We start from the raw sequence: 8,968 nt of genomic DNA on the forward strand, positions 1-8,968 counted from the left end.
CTTTCCCTCTCTCTCTTCCCATCTCTCTCACTCTCTTTCTCTTCCCCTCTCTCTTTTTCAGTGTTTGTCTCTCTCTCTTCCCCTCTCTCTCTCTTTCACTGTTTCTCTCTCTCTCTCTCTTCCCTCTCTCTCTCTCTTCCCTCTCTCTCTCTCTTTCACTGTTTCTCTCTCTCTTTCTCCTTCCCCTCTCTCTCTCGCTCTTCCCCTCTCTCTCTTTCAGTGTTTGTCTCTCTCTCTTCCCCTCTCTCTTTCAATGTTTCTCTCTCTCTCTCTCTCTCACCACCTCTCTCTCTCTCTCTCTCTCTCTCTACCTCTCTCTCTCTTTCAGTGTTTGTCTCTCTCTAGGATTATTCACAGTTTGTGAGGTCACTCACCACCTGTTTCGATATTTCCTCAGTTCCTCCGGAGATCTTGGAGTTCAAGAGCCATGTATCAGGTCCCACACCAGTGTCTCTCTACACCTAGCTGCCCACCAGGCAAAAACACTTCCTGTGGCTCTCACACCTGCTGTTAGAATGGATCATTTTTATTTATAATAAAAGTACCTCAGTCACTGATAACAACACATTTTAGTTTGTTCATTAGGGGTGAAATTCAAATCTGAGTTAAGCATTAAGAACGTAATTCCCATTTTATGCACTTATCTCTCTATGCATATTCTGACCTTGAACTTAAGCATGATAATATCATGCTGTTCACCCGCTACTCGTTGGGGGTGGAGATCAAAGAAATGAAGGTATGTCTACAGACACTCTGTATTCTGACCTTGACTTAATTCCCTCATAATTCTACGACCTTTACGTGCGATGAAAGGAGGAAGATGGCGCCGGCGGAGATGGCAGCATCGCGACTAGCTCTTAGAAAACTTTGCAGTATTTCCTTTTTTTCTGTACAGTTTTTTTTACATTATTAGCTCAGGAAATGCTTTGTGTCATTACATATAGCCGGGAAGAACTATTGGATAATAGAGCGGCAGTAACTCACCAGAACTACCAGCATTACGACAAGGAATATGACATCCCTGGAGCAGATCCTTTGTTCACTCTCCCCAGAGCAATTTAATTAACTTATTCCGGAGGCCGACCGAAAACATCGCCGGCGGAGGTGAGGCACTCGAGGCAGCCTGCTGGTTCGACTTAGTAAGAGCGCACACCACCCACCGCTTTCGAGTATATTACTCGCTAATGTTCAATCTTTGGATAACAAAGTTGATGAGCTTAGAGCAAGGATTTCTTTCCAGAGAGACATCGGGGCCTGTAACATACTTTGTTTCATGGAAACATGGCTCTCTCGGGATACTTTGTCGGAGTCAGTAAAGCCAGCAGGATTCTCAGTACATCTCTCAGACAGGAATAAATATCTCTCCGGGAAGCAGAAGGGTGGTGTTTCATGATTAATTGCTCATGGTGTAATTCTGGGAACATACAGGAACTCAAGTCATTTTCTTCAACCGAACTAGAATACCTCACAATTATATGCCGACCATATTATCTCCCAAGAGAATTCTCCTCCATCATCACCACGGCCGTTTACATCCCACCTCAAGCCGAAACCTCGTCGGCCCTCAAAGAACTTCACTGGACTTTATGCAAACCGGAGGCTGCATTTATTGTGGCTGGGGATTTTAACAAGGCCAATCTGAGGACTATACTGCCAAAATTCTTTCAACATATTGATTGTCCTACTCGCACTACTAAGACTCTCGACCATTGCTATTCATATTTCAGGGATGCTTACAAGGCCCTTCCCCGCCCTCCTTTCGGCGAATCTAACCACAATTCCGTCTTGCTCCTCCTGTCCTAGAGGCAGAAACTCAAACAGGAAGGGCCCGTGCTTCGTACTATTCAACACTGGTCTAACCAATCAGAATCCACGCTTCATGATTGGTTTGATCACATGGACTGGGATATGTTCTGGGTAGTGTGCGAAAATAATCTAGACGCATACATGGATACGGGGACAGAGTTCATAAGGAAGTGTGTAGGAGATGTACCCACTGTGACTATTTAAACCTACCCTAACCAGAAACCGTGGATAGATGGAAGCATTCGTGTGAAACTGAAAGCGTGAACCACCTCATTTAACAATGGGAAGGAGACTGGTAATATGGCAGAATATAAACAGTGTAGTTATTAACTCCGCAAGGCAATCAAACAAGTATAGAGATAAAGTGGAGTTGCAATTCAACAGCTCAGACTTGTGACGTATGTGGCAGGGACTACAGACAATCATGGACTATATAAGGAAAACCAGCCACGTCGCCGAGACCGACGTCTTGCTTCCAGACAGGCTAAACACATACTTTGAACAGTGCCACCGACGCGGTCCGCTACCAAGGACAGTGGGCTCTCCCTCTCCGTGGCCGACGTGAGTAAAACATGTAAACGTGTTAACCCTCGCAAGGCTGCCGGTCCAGACGGCATCCTTAGCCACGTCCTCAGAGCATGCACAGACCAGATGGCCGGTGTGTTTACGGGCATATTCAATCTCTCCCTATACCAGTCTACTGTCCTCACATGCTTCAAGATGGCCACCATTGTTCCTGTACCTAAGAAGGCAAAGGCAACTGAACTTAACGACTATCGCCCTGCAGCCCTCACCTCTGTCATCATTAAGTGCTTTGAGAGACTAGTCAAAGTTCATATCACCTCTACCTTACCTGCCACCATAGACCCGTTTCAATTTGCTTACCGCCCCAATAGATCCATAGACGATGAAATCGCCATCTCTCTCCACACTGCCCTATCCCATCTGGACAAGAGGAATACCTACTGTGGCTTGCGAAAGATTTCAATTGTGGTTGGCTTACAACCTGGAATTAAAATAGATTTTGGGGAGTTTGTGTCATTTGATTTACACAACATGCCTACTACTTTGAAGTGAAACACACAAGAAATAAGACAAAAAAAACAGAAAACTTGAGCATGCATAACTATTCACCCCCCCAAAGTCAATACTTTGTAGAGCCACCTTTTCAGCAATTACAGCTGCAAGTGTCTTGCGGTATGTCTCTATAAGCTTGGCACATCTAGCCACTGGGATTTTTGCCTATTCTTCAAGGCAAACTGCTCCAGCTCCTTCAAGTTGGATGGGTTCTGCTGGTGTACAGCAATCTTTAATTTTAAGTCATACCACAGATTCTCAATTGGATTGAGGTCTGGGACATTCCAAGACATTTAAATGTTTCCCCTTAAATCACTTGAGTGTTGCTTTAGCATTATGCTTAGGGTCATTGTCCTGCTGGAAGGTGAACCTCCGTCCCAGTCTCAAATCTCTGGCAGACTGAAACAGAATTTCCCTTTATTTAGCGGCATCCATCATTCCTTAAATTCTGAACAGTTTCCCAGTCCCTGCCGATGAAAAACATTGATCTGTACTTCTCCACAACTCTGTCCCTGACATGTTTGGAGCGCTCCTTGGTCTTCATGGTGCCGCTTGCTTGGTGGTGCCCCTTGCGTAGTGGTGTTGCTGACTCTGGGGCCTTTCAGAACAGTTGTATGTCTATATACTGAGATCATGTGAGAGATCATGTGAAACTTAGATTGCACACAGGTGGACTTTATTTAACTAATTATGTGACCTCTGAAGGTAATTGGTTGCACAAGATCTTATTTAGGGGCTTCATAGTAAAGGGGATGAACACATATGCACGCACCACTTTTCCGTTTTAGATTTTTTAGAATTTTTTGAAACAAGTTCTTTTTTTAATTTCGCTTCACAAATTAGGACTATTTTGTGTATGTCTATTACATGAAATCCAAATAAAAATCCATTTAAATTACAGGTTGTAATGCAACAAAATAGGAAAAACGCCAAGGGGGATGATTACTTTTGCAAGGCACCGTAATGTAAGAATGCTGTTTATTGACTATAGCTCAGCATTCAACACCATTGTACCCTCCAAGCTCATCATTAAGGTCGAGGCCCTGGGTCTGAACCCTGCCCTGTGCAACTGGGTCCTGGACTTCCTGACGGGCCACCCCCAGGTGTTGAAGGTAGGAAACATCACCTCCACTCCGTTGATCCTCAACACTGGGGCCCCACAAGGGTGTGTTCTCAGCCCTCTCCTGTACTCCCTGTTCACCCATGACTGCTTGGCCAAGCACGCCTCCAACTCAATCATCAAGTTTGCAGACGACATAACAGTAGTAGGCTTGATTACCAACGATGACGAGACAGCCCACAGGGAGGAGGTGAGGGCTCTGGAAGTGTGGTGCCTGGAAAACAACCTCTCACTCAACATCAACAAAACAAAGGAGATGATCGTGGACTTCAGGAAACAGCAGAGGAAGCACCCCCCTATCCAAATCGAAGGGACAGCAGTGGACAAAGTGGAAAGTTTTAAGTTCCTGGGCGTACACATCACCGACAAACTGAAATGGACCACCCACACAGACAGTGTGGTGAAGAAGGTGCAACAGAGCCGCTTCAACCTCAGGAGGCTAAAGAAATTTGTCTTGTCAAGTAAAACCCTCACCAATTTTTACAGATGCACAATTGAAAGCATCCTGTCGGGCTGTATCATCGCCTGTTACGGAAACTGCACCGCCCACAACCGCAAGGCTCTCCAGAGGGTGGTGCGGTCTGCCCAACGCATTAACAGGGGCAAACTACCCGCCCTCCACGACACCTACAGCACCCGATGTCACAGGAAGGCCAAAAAGATCATCAAGGACATCAACCAGCCGAGCCACTGCCTGTTCACCCCGCTATCATCCAGAAGGCGAGGTCAGTACAGGTGCATCAAAGCTGGGAACGAGAGACTGAAAAACAGCTTCTATCTCATGGCCATCAGACTGTTAAACAGCCATCACTAGCACATTAGAGGCTGATGCCTAGAGGCATAGACTAGGAATCACTGGCCACTTTAAGGAATGGAACACTAGTCACTTTTATAATGTTTACAAATCTGCCATTACTCATCTCATATGCATATACTGTATTCTATAGTATTCTATGGTATCTCATTCACTTACTAATCCTTACATAGCCTCGCTACTGCTATTTTTCAGTCTTTTTCACTGTTGTTTTTATTTCTTTACTTATCTATTGTTCACCTAATACCTTTTTTTTTACTTAAAAATTAGACTGTTGGTTAGAGACTGTAAGTAAGCATTTCACTGTAAGGTCTACTATACCTGTTGTATTCAGCACACGTGACAAAAAAACTTTGGTTTGATTTGTTATCTTGCGTTACTTATCTCACATGTATATACTGTTTTTCTACTATTCTACTGTATCTTAGTCCGTTCCACTCAGACATTACTCATCCATATATATATATATAGACTTAATTCATTCCTACTTAGATTTGTGTGTATTGGGTATATGCTGTGTAATTTCTCAGACATTACTTGTTAGATATTACTGCACTGTCGGAGCTACAAGCACAAGCGTTTCGCTACATCCGCAATAACATCTGCTAAACACTGTGTACGTGACCAATAAGATTTGATTTGATTCGAATAAGGCAGCGCAACCTGCCGGTTCCAAGTTGAACAACATCTACTTTCCTTTTTTTTCTGATAGAAATGACACCATTCTCCAGGCACTGTAATTTACAGCTTAATAAGAGTTATTGATACGAGCTAGGTAACTGAGTAAGCCGATTGGATCAGGGGATTTAAAAAAAATTAATTACAATTGTTTTAGATCTATTGTACCTTATGATCGCTGGAGACAAACGTGACCAGCAGTCATATGGCAGCAAACTGAAGCATATCAACATCACCATCTCCCACAGTGAAGTTTATTACAATGCTTGTCACGGTTGTCGTCGGTTAAGGAGGACCAAAACGCAGCAGGTATGTGCAGGCTCATCTTGATGTTTATTTATTTTCAAAAATGAACGTACAAAAATAACAAAAAAACACGAACGATCAACAAAAACAGTCTGGTAAGGCACAAGGCGAAACACAGAACAATCACCCACAAATAACAACCACAAACACACCCTAATATATGGGACTCTCAATCAAAGGCAGATAGACAACACCTGCCTTCAACTGAGAGTCCCAACCCCAATCAACACAACATAGAACACACTCACCAGACTACACATAGAAATACATAAACATAGACCATCAACCAAAAACCCGGAAATACTAAATCAAACACCCTTTAAACAAACACACCACCCTGAACCACATAAAACAAATACGCTCTGCCACGTCCTGACCAAACTACAATACTAATTAACCCTTATACTGGCCAGGACGTGACAGTACCCCCCCCCTTAAAGGTGCTAACCCCGGAAGCACCTTAAAAAAAAAACAAAAAAAAAAACAACAACCCCAAACAACAACAAAAAAAAAAAAATTCCCCCTACTGAAGGGAGGGAAGGGAGGGTGGCTGCCGTCAACGACGGCACTGTGCTACACCCCCCCTCCCCAACCCACCTATATCAGGAGGTGGCTCCGGTTCTGGCCGTTCCAGGCAGTCGGGCCACTCTGGCAGTTCGGGGCAGTCTGGCCAGTCTGGCCGCTCGGGGCAGTCTGGCAGCTCGGTGCAGTCTGGCAGCTTGGGGCAGTCTGGGCAGTCTGGCAGCTCGGGACAGTCTGGGCAGTCTGGCAGCTCGGGACAGTCTGGCAGCTCGGGACAGTCTGGGCAGTCTGGCAACTCGGGACAGTCTGGCAACTCGGGACAGTCTGGGAAGTCTGGCAACTCGGGACAGTCTGGGCAATCTGGCAACTCGGGACAGTCTGGGCAGTCTGGCAACTCGGGACAGTCTGGCAACTCGGGACAGTCTGGGCAGTCTGGCCACTCCGGCAGTTCAGGGCAGTCTGGCCACTCCGGCAGTTCAGGGCAGTCTGGCCACTCCGGCAGTTCAGGGCAGTCTGGCCACTCCGGCAGTTCTGCGCAGTCTGGCCACTCCGGCAGTTCTGCGCAGTCTGGCCACTCCGGCAGTTCTGCGCAGTCTGGCCACTCCGGCAGTTCAGCGCAGTCTGGCCACTCCGGCAGTTCAGCGCAGTCTGGCCACTCCGGCGACTGTTGACTGGCGGGCAGCTCCGACGACTGTTGACTGGCGGGCAGCTCCGACGACTGTTGACTGGCGGGCAGCTCCGACGACTGTTGACTGGCGGGCAGCTCTGACGACTGTTGACTGGCGAGGCTGGGTTTACGCACTTGAAGGCTAGTGCGGGGAGCGGGAACAGGACGAGTCGGACTGGGTTGACGCACTTCCGGGTCCGCACGAGAGACAGGAGCTGGAAACATAGGGCTATGGAGGCGCACAGTCGGTCTAGATCTTACCTCCTGCACAACCCGCCTTGGCTGGATGGAACTAGTAGCCCTGTACGAGCGGGGTGCTCGTACAGGGCAGACTGGGCTGTGCAGGGGCCTGATGGGAGCCGTGCGTAGAGCGGGAGTTGGGTAGCCTGGTCCTCGGAGGCGTACCGGCAACCAGATGCGCTGCGCAGGCATCCTCCTACCAGGCTGGATGCCCGCTCTAGCACGGCACCTGCGAGGGGCTGGAATAACTCGCACCGGACTGTGCGTGCGTATGGGTGAGATAGTGCGCTTCTCAGCGAAACATAGCGCTCTCCACCCCATATGCTCCTCCATATAACCACGGGTAGCTGGCTTCCGGCTCTTCCTACGTCTAGCCAAACTACCCATGTGCCCCCCCCAAAAAAAATCTTGGGGGTGCCTCTCGTGCTTCTCCCTCAGCGCGTCCATGGCCTCGTACCTCCGCCTCTCTGCCTTGGCTGCCTCAATTTCCCACTGCGGGCGGCGATAATCCCCAGCCTGGTGCCAAGGTCCGGCCCCGTCCAGAACTTCCTCCCAGGTCCACTTCTCCCGCCAGTCCAACTCGAAGTCCCTCTGCTCCTTCATCTGCTGCTTGGTCCATAGTTGGTGGGAGATTCTGTCACGGTTGTCGTTGGTTAAGGAGGACCAAAACGCAGCAGGTATGTGCAGGCTCATCTTGATGTTTATTTATTTTCAAAAATGAACGTACAAAAATAACAAAAAAACACGAACGATCAACAAAAACAGTCTGGTAAGGCACAAGGCGAAACACAGAACAATCACCCACAAATAACAACCACAAACACACCCTAATATATGGGACTCTCAATCAAAGGCAGATAGACAACACCTGCCTTCAACTGAGAGTCCCAACCCCAATCAACACAACATAGAACACACTCACCAGACTACACATAGAAATACATAAACATAGACCATCAACCAAAAACCCGGAAATACTAAATCAAACACCCTTTAAACAAACACACCACCCTGAACCACATAAAACAAATACCCTCTGTCACGTCCTGACCAAACTACAATACTAATTAACCCTTATACTGGCCAGGACGTGACAATGCTGGCCGTTTGACTCGAAAGGATGATGTTTGGAGACCCGAGCTATACCCTTCTGTAGCCAAGCGCAAAATGACCGTATTGTTGTCAAACCTACCGAGTTGATTTCTAGAATGTTTTAATTATATGCCTGGCTTTTCACAGTATTTAAAAAAATAATAATTGTATTATGATAAATATTAGCCACTGTCAGTAGCCACCGTCAGTTATACCCACATACATGTACAACTGTCACTGACTTTAGTGTTAGTTTCCATTATCAATCAATCAGATTGATTGGTTTATAAATACATTTGATTGATTATTTGTTTGCTTACATTTTGCATCTTTCCATTATCAATCAATCAAATGTATAAATACATTTGATTGATTGGTTTATAAATACATTTGATTGATTGGTTTATAAATACATTTGTTTATTCCATTACTGTCACAAACTTCATCGTCTGAAAAAGAGAAGAGAAATCATCAGACCGATATGCAGCGGTTATATTGCTCATCTTCTTTTTATTAGAAGGAAAAAAATACTTATACAAAAGAAACAACGAAAAACAGTCCCATAAGGTGCTCAGACTATACAAGAAAACAACCACCCACAAACACAAGAGAAAACTATCCCACTTAAATATGGCCTCCAATTAAA

The sequence above is a fragment of the Salmo trutta genome, chromosome 24 (assembly GCF_901001165.1).
Source record: "Salmo trutta chromosome 24, fSalTru1.1, whole genome shotgun sequence".
Classification (NCBI taxonomy): domain Eukaryota; kingdom Metazoa; phylum Chordata; class Actinopteri; order Salmoniformes; family Salmonidae; genus Salmo; species Salmo trutta.